Here is a 19,603-nt window from a genome sequence, read left to right on the forward strand (position 1 = left end):
AGCATTTCAAGGTCTTGGAGTGGCCTGGCCAGTCTCCAGATCTCAACCCCATAGAAAATCTTTGGAGGGAGTTGAAAGTCCGTGTTGCCCAGCAACAGCCCCAAAACATCACTGCTCTAGAGGAGATCTGCATGGAGGAATGGACCAAAATACCAGTAACAGTGTGTGAAAGCCTTGTGAAGACTGACAGAAAACGTTTGACCTCTGTATTTGCCAACAAAGGGTATATAACAAAGTATTGAGATAAACTTTTGTTATTGACCAAATACTTATTTTCCACCATAATTTGCAAATAAATTCATTAAAAATCCTACAATGTGATTTTCTAGATGTTTTTTGCTCATTTTGTCTGTCATAGTTGAAGTGTACCTATGATGAAAATTACAGGCCTCTCATCTTTTTAAGTGGGAGAACTTGCACAATTGGTTGCTGACTAAATACTTTTTTGCCCCACTGTTTATTTCCCATGCCAATTTTATTTTTTAATTTTTTAAATTTCATTTAACCAGGTAGGCTAGTTGAGAACAAGTTCAATACAGCCCCTTGAATTTAATTGTTGTCTCGGGACGAACTTTCTTTCAGCCAACAATGCCAGCCCAAATCATCAGTGGATAAGATGTTTCTGCGTAAGAGATTTACTGTCCGTTTCTGTAATATTTCTGACCATGTCTGTTGGATCAAAATGGTACTGCTGCTGGGCGACCACAGCAAGTGTATCACGCACAGCAAGTGTATCACGCACATTTTTGTAACTTTGCTCGACTAGCACACAGCTCTTGTGCAGAGGGTTTAGAAAGCACTATGACGTTGATTTTGTGTAAACCTTTGACATAGCTTCCTCGTAGCAGGTTGCTTTTCTCACGTATCTCTACGTTCTGTTGCATTCTGCAGACATTGTACATGGTGAACAACAGCCACATGCATCAAGCATGACTTGGCAACCTCATTCTATTCATAATGTTCTGTAGAATTTCTACCCAAAACTTTGCAAACCACAAACAAGGTTGGAACAGATTCTGAAGAACGTGTTCCTGAGAATTCCATACATCCTTTATTCTGGTATCAACAGTATGCACTTGTTAGTGTGTAGCTAATAACAGTCTAATTCCTTAGCAAGACTTTCTCTGTCACATATCATATATTGCTGTCCTCTCCCATGCCAAAATAACCAGCTAATACACCCAAGGTTGCCTGTGGTCTGAGTCTCTTAGCGCTATAAGGGCTCTTTCCTAGCATTGCACTCCAGGGGTTGCTCTTTGCCATACTCCTGGAGTTGTCCCTCAGCTGGTAATCATGCTGCACCTCACCTCCTGCAAAGATCTGAGTTGTGCTGTGGACAGTTGGAGGATGGAGGTCCATGGCTTCAGTGGTGTCTGGGAACACCACGTCCCTGTAAGACTATCCAGGTTCTACCCCCGAGTAATGGTCCCCTGCTTTCTCTTTGTGAGACTGTAGCTTGTCTTATGTCCACAGCCAGGTGAGGGAGAGGCTGCAGAAGAATGTGGAGCAGATGAAGTCTCAGGACCCTAACTTTTGACCAAGACTGGTTGTGTTAAAGGTAAGAGCAAGAGTTTGTGTTTAGGGCTGCAGTTCAAATCTTGATTCTGTCCATGTAGCCTATTTTCCCATGGCCTGTTTCCTTAGATTGTCTATGGGTAGTCTTTGTATCATTTGAGTGTACTTGAGAGGGTAACGAATTTGTGTTGTCTGCTAAAAGGGATACAGAATAAAGCCTGGGGGTCATATCTTTCCTCAGGCAGATTCAGAACCACTCAGAGTGGAGAGAGGAGAATTTATTCCATTCTTATACAGTTGAATTATGAAACGTAATGTACATAATAACTGACATTGGTTATTCAATCATTATTGCAACAAATGAAGAATACCTATTTGCTCCAATGTGCTGTGTACTTTTCAGGTGGGGGACTGAGATGATTCAAGCCTCTACATCAGCATGAAGCTGAAGGCAGCAGCCGAGGTAAATAACAGTAGAAAGTTTGACGTGATTATTTATGTCTGATACATGTTCCACGTTGTTCCCTGTTCACTTCATAAACTCTGTTTTTCTTGTGCCTATTGTAGATTGGAATAAATGCCACACACCTAAGGCTCCCGAGGACTGCCACAGAGGATGAGGTGAGGAGGGATCCTGAGGGGGTTGACTTCACAGCTTGCATAGTGTTTCTTCCTAGTGGTCCCTGCAGGCCACTTTCTGTCGCTCTCTTTGTCTCAGTCATTCCCTTTCTTGTGATTTCTTTCCCTTCCTCTCTCTTTTACACACCCCACATCTCTGTAGGTTCTGCACAGCATTACGGAGGTGAATGAGAACTCTGCTATCCATGGCCTCGTCGTTCAGCTGCCTCTAGACTCCATCCACAAAATAGATACTGAGAAGGTGACTAATGCTGCGGCCCCAGAGAAGGATGTGGATGGGAAAGCACTAATATGTTTCAACATGTTTGTCATGTTCTGTGTGACCAGTTTACTGTCAATCAAACTGTGATAAACTCTCAAAAACGGTTTTCATTTTATTTTGTGACACTCCGGCAAATCATGGAGATTTCACATCCACATCTTTGCCATTCTCGGAGCGTTCTAGTTGAATTTGTGAAGTATAATGACGCCACAAGCTTGGCACCCCTGTATTTGGGGAGTTTCTCCCATTATTCTCTGCAGATCGTCTCAAGCTCTGTCAGGTTGAATGGGGAGCGTCGCTGCACAGGTATTTTCAGGTCTCTCCAGAGATGTTCGATCGGGTTCAAGTCCGGGCTCTGGCTGGGCTGCTCAAGGACATTCAGAGACTTGTCCCGAAGCCACTCCTGCGTTGTCTTGGCTGTGTGCTAAGGGTCATTGTCCTGTTGGAAGGTGAACCTTCACCCCAGTCTGAGAATCTGCTCCATGGCGCTCAGGATTTCATCAAGAATCTCTCTGTACTTTGCTCCATTCATCTTTCATTCAGTCCTGACTAATCTCCCAGGCCCTTCCACTGAAAAACATCCTCACAGCATGATGCTGCCACCACCATGCTTCACCGAAAGGATGGTGCAAGGTTTCCTCCAGATGTGACACTTGGCATTCAGGCCAAAGAGTTCCATCTTGGTTTCATCAGATCAGAGAATCTTGTTTCTCATGTTCTGAGTCCTTTAGGTGCCTTTTGGTAAACAAGCGGGCTGTCCTGTGACTTTTACTGAGGAGTGGCTTCCGTCGGCTACTCTAGCATAAAGGCCTGATTGGTGGAGTGCTGCAGAGATGGTTGTCCTTCTGGAAGGATCTCCCATCTCCACAGAGGAACTCTGGAGCTCTGTCAGAGTGACCATCGGGTTCTTTGTCACCTCACTGACCAAGGCCCTTCTCCCCCGATTGCTCAGTCTTCCCAGCCTGTGGGCCAGCTCTAGGAAGGGTCTTGGTGGTTCCAAACTTCTTCCATTTAAGAATGATGGAGGCCACTGTGTTCTTGGGGACCTTCAATGCTTCCGGACATTTTTGGTACCCTTTCCCAGATTTTTGCCCTCGACACAATCCTGTCTCGGAGCTCTACGGACAATTCCTTCAACCTCATGGCTTGGTTTTTGCTCTGACATGCACTGTCAACTTTGGGACCTTATATAGACAGGTGTGTGCCTTTCCAAATCATGTCCAATCAATTGAATTTACCACAGGTGGACTCCCAAGTTGTAGAAACATCTCAAGGATGATCAATGGAAACAGGATGCACCTGAGCTCAATTTCGAGTCTCATAGCAAAGGGTCTGAATACTTATGTAAATAAGGTATTTCTGTTTAATAAATTAGCTAAAATTTCAACAAAAAAACAGCTGTTTTTGCTTTGTCATTATGGGGTATTGTAGATTGTGTAGATTGAGAAACAAAATAAATTTAATCAATTTCAGAATAAAGCTGTAACGTAATAAAATGTGGAAAAAGTTAAGGGATCTGAATACTTTCCTAATGCACTGTAATAGAGAGAGATATTGTATGTCTGACCGTATACAAATGTAAGCTAGGTTTAGTCAAATATTACTAAACCTTGAGCATCCGCTCAAGAACAAATCGGCGCGCGGCTGAATCTATACTGAACAAAAATATAAATGAAACGTGGGTTGGTCCCATGTTTCATGAGCTGGTATAAAAGATCCCAGAAATGTTCCATACGCATGAAAAGCTTCTCTCAAAATTTGTGCACAAATTTGTTTACATCTCTGTAAGTGAGCATTTCTCTTTTACCAAGAAAGTCCATCCACCCGACAGATGTGGCATGATTAAACAGCATGATAATTACACAGGTGCATCTTGTGCTAGGGACAATAAGACCAATCTACAATCTCCGGTTTTGTCACACAACACAATGCCACAGATGACTCAAGTTTTGAGGGAGCATGCAATTGTCATGCTGACTGCAGGAATGTCACCAAAACTGTTGCCAGTGAATTGAATGTTAATTTCTCTACCATAAGCCGCCTCATGTTTTAGAGAATTTGGCAGTACATCCAACCGGCCTCACAACCGCAGACCACATGTAACCACACCAACCCAGGACCTCCACATCCAGGTTCTTTTCCTGTGGGATCATCTGAGACGAGGCACCCAGACAGCTGATGAAACTGAGTTGTATTTCTGTCTGTAATAAAGCCTTTTAGTGGGAAAAACTCATTCTGATTGGCTGGCACTGGCTCCCCAGTAGGTGGGCCTGGCGCCCAAGCGGGTGGGCCTATGCCCCCCCACCCCTGCCCATTCATGTGAAATGAAGTCACTACAGAGAAGTCACTACAGTCCCTGGTTCAAATCCAGGCTGTATCACATCCGCCCGTGATTGGGAGTCCCATAGGGCGGCACACAATTGGCCCAGCGTCGTCCGGGTTTGGCCGTCATTGTAAATAACAATTTGTTCTTAACTGACTTGCCTAGTTAAATTTAACAAAAATGTCATTCAATTAAAAAAATACTGTATCAAGGTTGGGAATACGCCGACATTAACAATAGAATGAAACATTATTGTTCTGTAGTAGCAGCTTCACCCAGGATGTTTTCTCAATATTCCCTTAAAGCTGCAAAAAAATGGGGGAATTATGTAATTTTATACTAACACAATTGCTCAGAGAAAGATTTTGTTTAATGTGAATAATGATGAGTAATCGTGAATAATGATGAGTACCCCCAAGATATGCTAACCTCTCACCATTACCAATAACGGGGGTGTGATCTTTGACCTCTAACTTTCTCACTCATCATTATTCACGACTCATTCAGGATTATCCATGATCATGATAGGATCCACATTAATATAGTAGTGTTTAGAACCACTAGGCTACCCTGGGGTAGCAGGGCAGTTAGAGCGTTGGACTAGTAACCGGAAGGTTGCAAGTTCAAATTCCCGAGCTGACAAGGTACAAATCTGTCATTCTGCCACTGAACAGGCAGTTAACCCACTGTTCCTAGGCCGTCATTGAAAATAAGAATTTGTTCTTAATTAACTGACTTGCCTAGTTAAATAAAGGTAAAATAAAAACATATTCTATTCTTATTTAGAATAAAAATGACTCCAAAATGAACTACAAATGCATCCAACAAGTTTGTAGCATCAGAAGCATGTTGTGAATATGGGACCAAATACTAAACTTTTGACCTTTTATTTCTAAGAATCTTTAAGGGTGTCAATAATTTCGACCCCCTACTTTGTTTTAGAAAAAATATGACTTATTAAACAAAATTGTATTAGCAATTGTATTAGTATAAAATTATATAATTTCCAGAATGTTTTTGAGCATATAATATAGCTTAGTATTTGAATAAACTATTTAAAAAAAAAATCATTATCGCTCATCTTTATCAAAGGTGTCAATAATTTCGGACCCCACTGTATGTGTAAGTATGACTAACTCTTAGTGGTTAGAATTGTTGATCAGAAAACGGATGCTGATAATGAGTGTACTGTTTGTGTGTTCCCAGTCTGACTAGTATAAATGCAGGGAAATTGTCCTGTGGGGACCTGGGTGACTGTTTCATCCCCTGTACTCCTAACGGCTGCATGGAGCTCATCAGACAGACTGGTGGGTACAGTGGAGAAAATAGGACTAAATGCCAGTCAGCTGAATCACTTGACTTGAATGATAATGCAAAATATAGATTTCCGCCTAAATAGACATAGCCAAAAGTTATAATTTTTCATGATGCCCATAAACAAAAACTAGTAATGCTGCCTAGTTCTAGAAAGGACGGGAACTCACCTTTCTGGTAGAAATAATTATAAATTGCTGAGTTGAACTCACTTTTGAGGTGTTCTCAAGTACAAGCTCAAGTACATCTTACAAATATTGTGAAAATATAACAAAAATCTTCAAAAGTGTGGAAAAACGACTTGAAATGACTGAAAAGCTTTTAAAATATAGTAACAATCAAATTACGAATGACTTATAAGATTAAAATTTTCTTAGAACTGGAAAATAAATATGATCATATTTAGTTAGTGTACAAATGTGGCTCCATTTCATAACTGATGACAGAGCATTTTCTGTAAAGTCTCCTCTGAGTGATGCAGAGACACCATTCAAATTGCTGCAGACTCGTTAGAACTTCAGCTTTATGCACAAAGTGACCAAGTGAAAGTGGTTATAATGAGATGAAACCACAACTGCTGGAATCGCTAGACTGTCCTCTTTCATATGCAGTCTCCAAGGTTGGGCTCCCGTCGTTTAGAGGGAGAGCAAATATATTATTTGTCTGGATAGGCCAGACAATGTGACACGTCATTCCCTATGCAAATGTAGAGTGTGAAACCTGACACTTCAAGTCTGCTCCGCTGACAGAGTGGTTGTGGAGAGCGGACAGCTGGGGCTTTCTGGTACTATAAGGCACTGGACCCTACGACTTTCAGATCGCTTTGTACACCAAAATGTCAGTCAGAACCAGTCCAGAACCGCTCAAAGTTCATAAGAGGTATGTAAAAGTGCTCAATTTAATGATTGTGTGTCGGTGGCTGGGAAGAAAACTGTAGTGATTGGCCGCAGTAAGATAGTGGGTGCGCCCATGCATGACCTGCTGCTGTAGAACCACGCTACCGTGACAACCTGCCATTAAAAAACTGCTGACCTCGCTGCTGAGGTAAACCCAAGCCCAGAACATGTCGCACGCTCACTCAGAACATGAACACACTCACAACCATAACCTGTCATATACAGGCCATTACTACATCCAACTCGTCACGATCATGTATACAGGTACAGTGCCTTGCGAAAGTATTCGGCCCCCTTGAACTTTGCGACCTTTTGCCACATTTCAGGCTTCAAACATAAAGATATAAAACTGTATTTTTTTGTGAAGAATCAACAACAAGTGGGACACAATCATGAAGTGGAACGACATTTATTGGATATTTCAAACTTTTTTAACAAATCAAAAACTGAAAAATTGGGCGTGCAAAATTATTGGCCTTTTTATTCACTTTTATGGCACTCTGCAGTCCACGGTTGCTCAGAGCACATTCCCTTAGAATTAATAGCTTTTGTCCATAAGGCAGAACCATAGCAAATTGCCTTCGAGTTATGTACAAATTCCAAGCTGAACGTGTAGTCAGAGCTTTTTATTGGCTGTGTGGTTTGTGACTTTTCTTCATCTCCAGAACACAGTGCCAAGCGATTCCTGGAGTCTCACCAGCCAGGCAAGTGGAGCATCACCTACATCAAGCTCAACCTGCCTGTGCCAAGGTTGGTCCCCTCATCCTCTGCCTACCTTCTCTGATGTGGAATCACTCTATTTCGTAGTCACTTAGTCATACTTTTAATACTCCTCCATACTGTTGCTGAATAATTCAAGCATCCACTAACTGAGGAGGCTCTAGTCTTGAGTCTCTACCTTCATGGTGGAAAGCCCTAAACCTGGTCCTCAGAGGCTTGCGGAACATTTTCTGTCTGCTGTTACTGCTGACTAGATGAGTGTGACCCCACTGTGGCCCTTAGTGACATCGTGATCTCACGTTCCTGCGCACTCAAGCCCATCGACCGGATGGCCAGGGAGGTGGGGCTGCTGTTGGAAGAGGTGGAGCTCTATGGGAAGACCAAGGCTAAGGTGCAGCTGGACATCCTCAAACGCCTGCGGGCACAGCCTGATGGGAAATACGTGGTGGTCGCTGGGTACGCTGTCTGTCTGTCTCGCTAGTTATTTTGTACTGGGTACAATAACCTTTTGTTCTTGACTTGAATCTGTTATTTTTCTTTCATGCTGTAGGTGTAATGTACAAATGTGCTCCTTGTCACTACAGTGGCCTGGTACAGAACTCTTGATTCATCAAGATTGATGATCTGTTATGCTCTTTGAAACTTTACAGTGTTAATGTTATCTGTATCTCTAGAATCACCTCCACCCCGCTTGGGGAGGGAAAAAGCACCACCACCATAGGACTGGTCCAGGCTCTGGGGGCTCACATGAAGCTTACCGTCTTCACTTGTGTTTGACCATATAGCTTAATTCTGATTCCAGTTCAACCTCCACCTCACTGGCGATATCCATGCCATCACAGCTGCCAACAACCTGGTGGTGGCAGCCATTGACGCCCGCGTGTTCCACGAAGCCACCCAAATAGACAAGGTGAACTCTCTCTCTCTCGACCTCTGTTGACCTCTGTTGTTGAGAAAGATTGCACTGCACAAAGTGGTATTTCATGTTTGATGAATGTGTGTCAGTCCATTTCTTATCTTTCTCACTTATTACCTCTCCCACAGGCTTTATATAACTGTCTGGTCCCCCTTAGTGGAGGTCAGCGGATGTTCTTCCCCATCCAGATAAACAGACTGAAGGTAAAAACATCAGAACAAAGAACGGCTCATTGGATGACAATTGGATAATGCCGTTATCATCTTGGCTGTGCTAGTGAGAGAATTTCTCTGCAAGTGTCTGTGTGTATGACTCCTATAGAGAGTGTGCATTGAAAAGACTGACCCCACCACTCTCACTGAGGAGATCAACCGCTTCGCCCACCTGGACATGGACCCAGACTCTCTTACCTGGCATGGAGGTACTGGAGATGCACTGTGTCTGGGAGACACAAGCAGCTGTTATTGTGCATACTGCATATTATCAAAAATCATGAGAAATATAATGTTTTATGGGTCTTTGCGTCATTTTCAGTGTTGGACACCAATGATCGTTTCCTGAGGAAGATCACCGTTGGCCAATCACCGACTGAGAAGGGACACACTAGTTTACCATTAGTTAGTCACCTAATACTGACATGTTCTGTCCCTCTCCCCCAGGCCCAGTTCAGTATCTTGGTGGCCAGTGCTGGATCTCACCAGCAGCCTGGAGGACATGGGCCAGCGCCTGGCCAAGGTGGTGGCCACCAGCCGCAGCGGGCAGCCCATCACCACAGAGGATCTGGTCAGTGGCCCTAGTCTTTTTCCTTCACTGTTAACCAATACATAGGCCGTCAACACATTCAATTGCTCTGTTTTTGACAACATTTTACTGTGGTTGTGCAATGATCAGTGGTTGGATTGAGGTTTGTGATGAGTGCTTGTTGATTCTGGGCTTGAAAGGTTCTTCCTATGCTTTCACTCTGTACAAGGTGTGAGCGGAGCCCTGACTGTGCTGAAGAGGGATGCCATCAAGCCCAACCTGATGCAGACTTTGGAGGTGGGTGGGGGCCACAGAGCCGGGGGGGCTGAACTGTACTGGCCCGGCGACTGGAGGAGAGGGAAGCAATGCAGTGTGGGAAAATGGGTTTTAGATTTATTTAATTGGTTAGGGTAGTGTGGATGTGAGACTTCCTACATTATCCCGGAGCAGTGATAACGCAGTCTGGAATAGACAGAAGGCATCTGCTTGTGGCTGTTTTTTAGCTTAGTTACTAATCCCCTATATCTCTTTTGAGAAGTACAGAGGCAGGATTTGGTCTAATCAACAGATATTTCAAAGCCTAGAACTTGCTTAGCTAAACTTATGTTGACTGCAGATAAGGGATTCTGAGTCAGTATGGCTTTTGATGTGGTAGACTGACTGCTGTGAGTCTGAGTGGTGACATTGCCACAGTCTGTATGTTCTGCTGCTGTGTGAGGCATTTCTCTCAACAGAAAACACCCGTGTTCGTCCATGCCGGACACTTCGCCAACATCGCCCATGGCAACTCCTCCATCTTGGCTGATAAGATGGCCCTGAAGCTGGTCGGCCAGGAGTGCTTTGTGGGTAAGTGGAGCTAAAACACACAGCCTCTACCTTGGCAAGAAACAAAGCTATGAACGAGTCATGCAATGTGAGTGTTGGTTGTCTCTCTCATGGGATAGCAACGGTGGCTGGGTTCGGTGCTTCCATGTCGGCATGCTTCAACATCAAATGCCGCTACTCCGGCCTCACGTGGTGGTGCTGGTGGCCACTGTCCGAGCCCTGAAGATGTTTTATAAATTGTTTTTATTTTACCTTTATTTAACTAGGCAAGTCAGTTAAGAACAAGTTCTTATTTTCAATGACAGCCTAGGAACAGTGGGTTAACTGCCTGTTCAGGGGCAGAACCACAGATTTGTTTTACCTTGTCAGCTCAGGGATTCGATCTTGCAACCTTTTGGTTACTAGTCCAACACTCTAACCACTAGGCTACCTGCCGCCCCATGCACGGAGATGCATGGAGATGGGCCAATGGTGAGTGACTGCACAGTTTTACCGGGGGTCTCCGAATATCTTTCCATCTCTGTCCTAACGGTGGTGACAACGGGCAGCTTTCAGAAAGACTGCTTCAGAAAAAACTATCGAAGGACAGGTTTTTATCCTCAAAGGAAAAAGAATGGTTGCTCACTGCAGTGAATTATAATCATCAGATCAGCCTAGAGAATGTTCACACGTTATTGTCACATATCTTCTCGTATGGAATGTTCTATCCCGCGTCAATGAATGCAGGTGCACTGCTGAGAATGTAATTACATTTCCTGCTGTTTGGCGGTCACACAGGAAGACCTCATTCATATTCACTCTGCTGCTGCTTTAGTTCTATCCCCACAAACACTAGTAAGTTTCATGTCATTGGGTAGGGATTGATCCCATAATTGCTTATGCTAGTTTGGTGGCTTTTTGACTGGACATCTCCCTTGCTGCAGGTTACTGCTGGACTGCCCGTGCCCAAAGAATATGTGGAAGAGGTAAGACACTACTTCGCCCCTCACCCCCACTGTCTTAACCTCACCCCCTCCCCCTTCACACCTCATCACATCAATGAAAGGGCATCTATCCTAAATGTGTCACTTCCCCTTTATGAAAATGTTTTGTTAATGACATATTACCCATCCTCTGCACTATGTCTTGGTTGTAAGACTCAATCATTCATTAGAAGGCATCAAGGGCATGAGCGTGGTACTTGCTCTGTCTTGTGACCTGGTTTAATTCTCATCTGATGCTATTAGTTGATCTGAATTACCCAGGCCCATCCATTATGGAGTGCAATTAGGTCCAGTTCACAAGCTCCCTTCATTTACATGGACCAGTGCATACTGCTGCACTTAACTTGGCTGCACTTAACTTGCTCGTCAAGGTCACTGGGGTGTCTCTACAAAGGCAGAGTATACACAATATGTTATGTAATGGGTATATATCAACAAGACCCATTGTGTGTTCTTGCGTAGAACCTTGAGCTTCTCGGAAAGGGCTGCAGTAACATGAGGAAACAGGTGGAAAATGCCACACACTTTGGAGTGCCAGTGGTGGTGGCCGTCAACGCTTTCAAGTAAGTCCTAGTCATGGTGAGCATCTGAAACTATTTTACCCCTATTGTCCTGTGTATTAGTGCTTTGACCTCTGACCTTTGTGACCCTGACTGCAGGACAGACACTGAAATCAGAGCTGGACCTGATCTGTAGCCTGGCCAAGGCAGCGGGAGCCTTTGATGCGGTGCGCTGCTCTCAATGGGCTGAAGGGGGTGCTGGTGCTGTGGGCCTGGGACAGGCTGTGCAGAGGGCTTCTGAGGCCCCCAGCGACTTCAAGTTTCTCTATGATGTAGAGGTAAAGCGAGCGTTGGACCTTACTGAAAGACCTTGGTTTTCACTTTATGACATAGGTGCATTGATTTCATCCTGCTCAGGTCGTAAAGATTTTTCTCATCTTGACTGTTCACTGGCTGGACTTCCATTCATACCATCTCACTATCAGTCTTGTGTCATGTCCGTAGATTAAATCACTGATTCACTTCTTATGCTCCGATGACTGTTTTCATCACAGAGTATCCATACATCAACCCCATGTCACTCCATCAGTCAATGTGCGACTGACAGGTGAGGAGAGATGTGCCTGTGACCCCTGAGTCGAGGTTAGTCGAAATGTGAAATGGCTCTATTCTCCACTACAGTGGATCTGTCAGAGACAGGAGCAGGACTGCTGCTGTACGCCCCTCTGGTGATTGGTGACTGAGAGCACAAGGGGAATCAGAGGAGAGGAGCAGTGGAATATTGGTTGATTCCTGATATACAGTGCCTTGCGAAAGTATTCGGCCCCCTTGAACTTTGCGACCTTTTGCCACATTTCAGGCTTCAAACATTAAGATATAAAACTGTATTTTTTTGTGAAGAATCAACAACAAGTGGGACACAATCATGAAGTGGAACGACATTTATTGGATATTTCAAGCTTTTTTAACAAATCAAAAACTGAAAAATTGGGTGTGCAAAATTATTCAGCCCCCTTAAGTTAATACTTTGTAGCGCCACCTTTTGCTGCGATTACAGCTGTAAGTCGCTTGGGGTATGTCTCTATCAGTTTTGCACATCGAGAGACTGAAATTTTTTCCCATTCCTCCTTGCAAAACAGCTCGAGCTCAGTGAGGTTGGATGGAGAGCATTTGTGAACAGCAGTTTTCAGTTCTTTCCACAGATTCTCGATTGGGATTCAGGTCTGGACTTTGACTTGGCTATTCTAACACCTGGATATGTTTATTTTTGAACCATTCCATTGTAGATTTTGCTTTATGTTTTTGATCATTGTCTTGTTGGAAGACAAATCTCCGTCCCAGTCTCAGGTCTTTTGCAGACTCCATCAGGTTTTCTTCCAGAATGGTCCTGTATTTGGCTCCATCCATCTTCCCATCAATTTTAACCATCTTCCCTGTCCCTGCTGAAGAAAAGCAGGCCCAAACCATGATGCTGCCACCACCACGTTTGACAGCGGGGATGGTGTGTTCAGCTGTGTTGCTTTTACGCCAAACATAACGTTTTGCATTGTTGCCAAAAAGTTCAATTTTGGTTTCATCTGACCAGAGCACTTTCTGCCACATGTTTGGTGTGTCTCCCAGGTGGCTTGTGGCAAACTTTAAACAACACTTTTTATGGATATCTTTAAGAAATGGCTTTCTTCTTGCCACTCTTCCATAAAGGCCAGATTTGTGCAATATACGACTGATTGTTGTCCTATGGACAGAGTCTCCCACCTCAGCTGTAGATCTCTGCAGTTCATCCAGAGTGATCATGGGCCTCTTGGCTGCATCTCTGATCAGTCTTCTCCTTGTATGAGCTGAAAGTTTAGAGGGACGGCCAGGTCTTGGTAGATTTGCCTTTGTCTGATACTCCTTCCATTTCAATATTATCGCTTGCACAGTGCTCCTTGGGATGTTTAAAGCTTGGGAAATATTTTTGTATCCAAATCCGGCTTTAAACTTCTTCACAACAGTATCTCTGACCTGCCTGGTGTGTTCCTTGTTCTTCAAGATGCTCTCTGTGCTTTTAACGGACCTCTGAGACTATCACAGTGCAGGTGCATTTATACGGAGACTTGATTACACACAGGTGGATTGTATTTATCATCATTAGTCATTTAGGTCAACATTGGATCATTCAGAGATCCTCACTGAACTTCTGGAGAGAGTTTGTTGCACTGAAAGTAAAGGGGCTGAATAATTTTGCACGCCCAATTTTTCAGTTTTTGATTTGTTAAAAAAGTTTGAAATATCCAATAAATGTCGTTCCACTTCATGATTGTGTTCCACTTGTTGTTGATTCTTCACAAAAAAATACAGTTTTATATCTTTATGTTTGAAGCCTGAAATGTGGCAAAAGGTCGCAAAGTTCAAGGGGGCCGAATACTTTCGCAAGGCACTGTAGGCTATGCAATGGCTTCCCACTGGGCACAAATTGGTTGAATCAACGTTATTTCAACATAATTTGTCAATGTACTGTAAAGTGGAATCTATGTGGAAAATACATTGAATTTGATCAAAGTAATCGACGTAAACTGTTGAGGGTGAAATTTAAACCACAGGATTATGTCATGGTAACCAAATTTCAACATAGGAAAAACCTTGTATAAAATATGTTGAATTTGTACCTTTAAAACGTCAGATCTTCAACGTTATATCCACTATCACAAAAAAAAGATAGGCAGGGACGCATCTTTTGCTTGGATAGTTATATCTGTGCCACTGCCTTAGTCTGGCTTTAATTCCAGTTTGTTTGCAAATGAATAATTGATATGTTGGATTTACGTCTCAATCTCAACTAAAAACCTAAGTTAAACAATAGGACTACATCAAATCAAACTTTAAATGCACTTTAAATAAAGTTTTATTTGATTTAGTCCTATTCTTTAACTTAGATTTTTGGTTGAGATGGAGATGTGAATCCAACATATAACTTATTACTTTGCAGACAAACTGAAATTGAAGACTAGTCAGTGGCACAGATGGAATTAGCCAAGCACAATATAAATCTCCTTCAAATGTTGATATTTAGTTGCATTGACAACCAAACACAATTCAATATCACTTTTGAAATACACTATATATACAAAAGTATGTGGACACCCCTTCAAATTAGAGGATTTGGCTATTTCAGCCATACCCAATGCTGACAGGTGTATCAAATTGAGCACACAGCCACGTAACCTCCATAGACAAACATTGGCAGTAGAATGGCCCGTACTGAAGAGCTCAGTATCTTTTAATTTGGCACCGTCATAGGATGCGATCTTTCCAACAAGTCAGTTTGTAAAATGTCTGCTTGTAAGTGCTGTTATTGTGAAGTCAAAACATCTAGGAGAACTTGCCGACTCAGCCTCGAAGTGGTGAGCCACACAAGCTCACAGAACGGGACCGCCGAGAGCTGAGGCACGTAGCACGTGAAAGTCCTCGGTTGCAACACTCAATCCCGAGTTCCAAACTGCCTCTGGAAGCAATGTCAGCACAAGAACTGTTCGCTGGGAGCTTCATGAAATGGGTTTCCATGGCCGAGCAGCCGCACACAAGCCTAGGATAACCATGCGCAATGACAACCGTTGTGGCTGGGGTGGTGTAAGGCTCGCCATTGGACTCTGGAGCAGTGGAAATGCCTTCTCTGGAGTGATGAATCCCGCTTGACCATCTGGCAGTCCGATGCCAGGAAAACACTACCTGCCCGAATGCATAGTGTCAACTGTAAAGTTTGATGGAGGAGGAATGATGGTCTGTGGCTGTTTTTCATGGTTCGGGCTAGGTCCCTTAGTTCCAGTGAAGGGAAATCTTAACGCTACAGTATACAATTACATTCTAGACGATTCTGTGCTTCCAACTTTGTGGCAACAGTTTGGGGAAGGCCCTTTCCTGTTTCAGCATGACAATGCCCCCGTGCACAAAGCGAGGTCCATACAGAAATGGTTTGTCGAGATCTGTGTGGAAAAACTTGACTGGCCTGCACAGAGCCCTGACCTCAACCCCATCGACCACTTTTGGGATGAATTGGAATTCCGACTGTGAGCCAGGCCTAGTCACCCAACATCAGTGCCCGACCTCAATAATGCTTATGTGGCTGAATGGAAGCAAGTCCCCACAGCAATGTTCCAACATCTAGTGGAAAGCCTTCCCAGAAGAGTAGAGACTTATTGTAGCAAAGGGGGGACCAACTCCATATTAATGCCCATGATTTTGGAATGAGATGTTCGACGAGCAGCACACCTGCTTGTGTCGTGTAAAATATATAGCCTATTAACTTGTTAACAAATGATATGCTGGATTCACAACTCCAACTCAACCAAAAATAAATGATAAAGAATGGGATTAAGCCAGTGGCTCAGATGGAACTATACAAGCAGTAGATGCATACCCTTTAAATGTTGATATTTGGTTGTGTTGTCAACCAAACACAAGTCAATATGACTTTTACATGAAATATAGTAAATAGCCTAATGTTAAGGCTATCTTACAAACTAATGTAACATTCAACCTTAAAATGAGGAACACATCCATGGCCACATTGAGGTTAATGTGACTATAAATTTGTTCTTATGTAATCATATTAAGGGTGCATGTTCAAGATCTCATGCATGGGTCGTCTCAGGTCTGTGGAGATCTTCACAATTGCTGTTGCTGTTGTACTGTGCAGAATCTGGAACAGCATGTGTGACAACTAAACCAAAAATTGGACTTTGTTTTTCGATTGGAATTTGGTTGTGCTTTTATATGGTTGAAAGCATAGTGATAACACACTGGAAATTCAACTTACTCATTGACCAACGTCTCAACCAAATATTACCCAATTGTCCACGTTAAAATGACGTGGTGTGCCCAGTGGGTTGGTACTGTTGCAAATGCACTAAATTGAAACGTTGCCGAATCCGTGTAGATGACCTGAACCAGTTTTATGGTACTCATATGTCATGCATATGTGTGTGTTTGTCTGTCTGAATCACTTTTAGCTGCCCATTGTGGAGAAGATCCGGATCATTTCTCAGAAGATCTACGGGGCTGATAACATAGAGCTGCTGCCAGATGCCCAGCACAAGGTGGAGCTTTACACCAAATGGGTACAATGGCTATGAGACCAAGGATTTTAATCGAGATGGTTATTTGTTTACATGATATGTGGAGCTCATTCTACTCAAGGACATGGGCCTTCCGTTGTCAACTTCATCCTTGAAGGTTCAAGAAAAAAAAAGAGACTTAAGGCCAGACTTTATTTTTGTTGGTGAAATTCTGTCAACAGACTTGCATTTCTATTTGAGGTTTTAATCTCCTTTCAATGAATGCCATTACTGTCTTGTCCAGGGCTTTGGGGAATCTGCCCATCTGCATGGCAAAGACCCATCTGTCCCTGTCCCACGAGGCGGATAAAAAGGGGGTGCCCACAGGGTTCGTCCTGCCCATCAGGTTGGCATGGTAAGAAAGCACTGGCCTCAACAGAGAATCAACTGAATCTCTTGATCAGAGGACACAAATATACTGATATTGTTATTTTTTTCTGCCCCATCCTAGATGCCCACGATTCCAGGGCTACCCACAAGGCCATGTTGCTAAGACATTGACCTGGACCCTGAGACTGAGCAGGTCAACGGACTATTCTAATTGGTGCTCCACCCTGTGTACCTGAAGGAATCTGCTAACATTACAGCTAAATGAACGACATCAATACAACAACCCATACTAGTTTACAGATATGCTTGATGTCTGTGATGATTCTGGATATTCTCTCTTTCGATCTCTCCCTGGTCTGTAGTCTGCAGCACCCACAACGAGCCCTAATGAAATGTGGTGGAGCAATAACTGGAAGCTCTTCCCTCCCCTGTCAATAATGTCCTTCATTTTTCACTCAGTCTCTGACGCCTGTCAATAATTCATTTTGCTCTGCCTGTGGCCACTGAAGGGTAAATGTAAAGAAACTTAAACTGTTTGTCCCTCGAGACTAACTCTGTATTAGTATTCTAGCAGGGAGAAATGACCTACTTAACATTCCTTCAATAATCACCTCTAAAAATAAACAAACCTTCCCAGAAGCTACTGTATCTTATCCCTCCAGAAGTACAGTGTTGTGTCTGATAATACTGTGCATGGCAAGGAGACCCTAGGGAGAGGGAAGTCTCAGATCATGAATCGGGTGGTTATTTGTGTGTAAATCAGACTGTCTACTGCTATGGACTGGTAAAGATTCAAAACAGAGTTGAAAATTAAGCAGAACAAATTCAGACATTGCTGCATTATAAAAACTTCTGACATTGACCATCCTTGTTGTTTAAAGATTTGTCCTAATTGTGCCTCTCTTAAATGTTTCCTTTGGTCATTCTATATTACAATATAAAATAGAAACAATGTCAAATACTGTTAAAGTACTGTACACTAATTGATTCTGTGAAATTTGAGCATGTTGCTTAAAATCAATATGACACATATCAGAAAAAAACAATTAAATGGAGAAAAAAAACAGTTAAAATGGAAAATGTCTCTGTTCATTGGAATTTTTGGGGGGTTTTAATATATAGCACAGGTGTGATATAATTTTTTCTAGAGTGGATTTCCCCACTGAGGAGGTTGCTGTGTGCATTAGTTTTGTGACTGGTGACCAGAGAAGCTACAATTATTATAGAGCTGAGTCTGACATGGACCACCTGCTGGGGCTGCCATCTGCCTAGCAGCACAACTACATGCAGAATCAGAGCCAGGTAGCATGGCTGTGCAGCTAATTTAGAGAAGAGCAGGAAAAACAAACAGTACTGTAATCTTAACTATTCACAAAACGTTATATTGTATTGGCTGCAACCTTTACCCTCTTTGTCCCTGTTATTGAGACAGGTATTTATCTGTCTACACTGATTGTAGTATCAATCAGAATTGAGGGGGGTGGCCTTGGTGCATAATTATATATTGGTGCCAATTTTGTGTCAATTGAAAACAGAAATTCACAAATACAGTGCCATCAGAACGTATTCATGTCCCTTGACTTATTCTACATTGTGTTACATGCTGAATTCAAAATGGATTTCTCACCCATCTACACACAATTCAGAATGGCAAAAGTGAAAACTTGCTTTTAGAAATGTTTGCAAATTTATTAAAAATGAAATATGTAAATGAGATATTTCTGTAAGTATTCACACCAGAGTCAACAATTTGTTGCACTTTAGGTGGTGATTACAGCTGTGTGTCTTTCTGGGTAAGTCTCTTAAGAGCTTTCCACACCTGGATCGTGCAACATTTGGCCATTATTATTTTCAAAATGATTCAAGCTCTGTCAAATTGATTGTTGATCATTGCTAGACAACCATTTTCTGGTGTTTTGCATGTGCTTAGCTCCATTCCTTTTCTTTGTTATCCTGATAAACTCCCTAGTCCTTAAAGATTACAAGCATACCCATAGTATTATGCAATCACTTGAAAATATGGAGAGTGGTACTCAGTAATGCTATGTAATGGATTTCTCCCAAACATAACACTTTGTAATCAGGAAAAAAAGTTCATTGCTTTGCCACATTTCTTGCAGTATTACTTTAGTGCCTTGTTGCAAACAGGATGCATGTTTTGTAATATTTTCACTCTGTCAATTAGGTTAGTATTGTGGAGTAACGACAAAGTTGTTGATCCATCCTCAGTTTTCTCCTATCACAGCCATTAAACTCTGTAACTGTTTTAAAGTCACCATTGGCCTTATGGTCAAATCCCTGAGTGGTTTCCTTCCTCTCTGGCAACTGAGTTAGGAAGGACACCTGTATCTTTGTAGTGACTGGGTGTATAGATACACCATCCAAAGTGTAATTAATAACTTCACCATGCTCAAAGGGATCATCAATGTCTGCTTTGGTTGAATCTGTGTTCTGTGAAATCTGTGAAATTCACTGCTTGACTGAGGGACCTTACCGGTAATTGTATGTGTGGAGTACAGAAATGAGGCAGTCATTAAAAGAGCATG

The 19,603-nt window shown here is 42.7% G+C and overlaps 1 pseudogene; it reads left to right on the forward strand.

The window, feature by feature from the left end:
* Positions 1 to 1,357: 1,357 nt before the first annotated feature.
* On the forward strand, positions 1,358 to 18,592 carry LOC110504198 (annotated as a pseudogene).
* Positions 18,593 to 19,603: the final 1,011 nt, after the last annotated feature.

Source organism: Oncorhynchus mykiss, chromosome 25 (assembly GCF_013265735.2).
Source record: "Oncorhynchus mykiss isolate Arlee chromosome 25, USDA_OmykA_1.1, whole genome shotgun sequence".
NCBI lineage: Eukaryota > Metazoa > Chordata > Actinopteri > Salmoniformes > Salmonidae > Oncorhynchus > Oncorhynchus mykiss.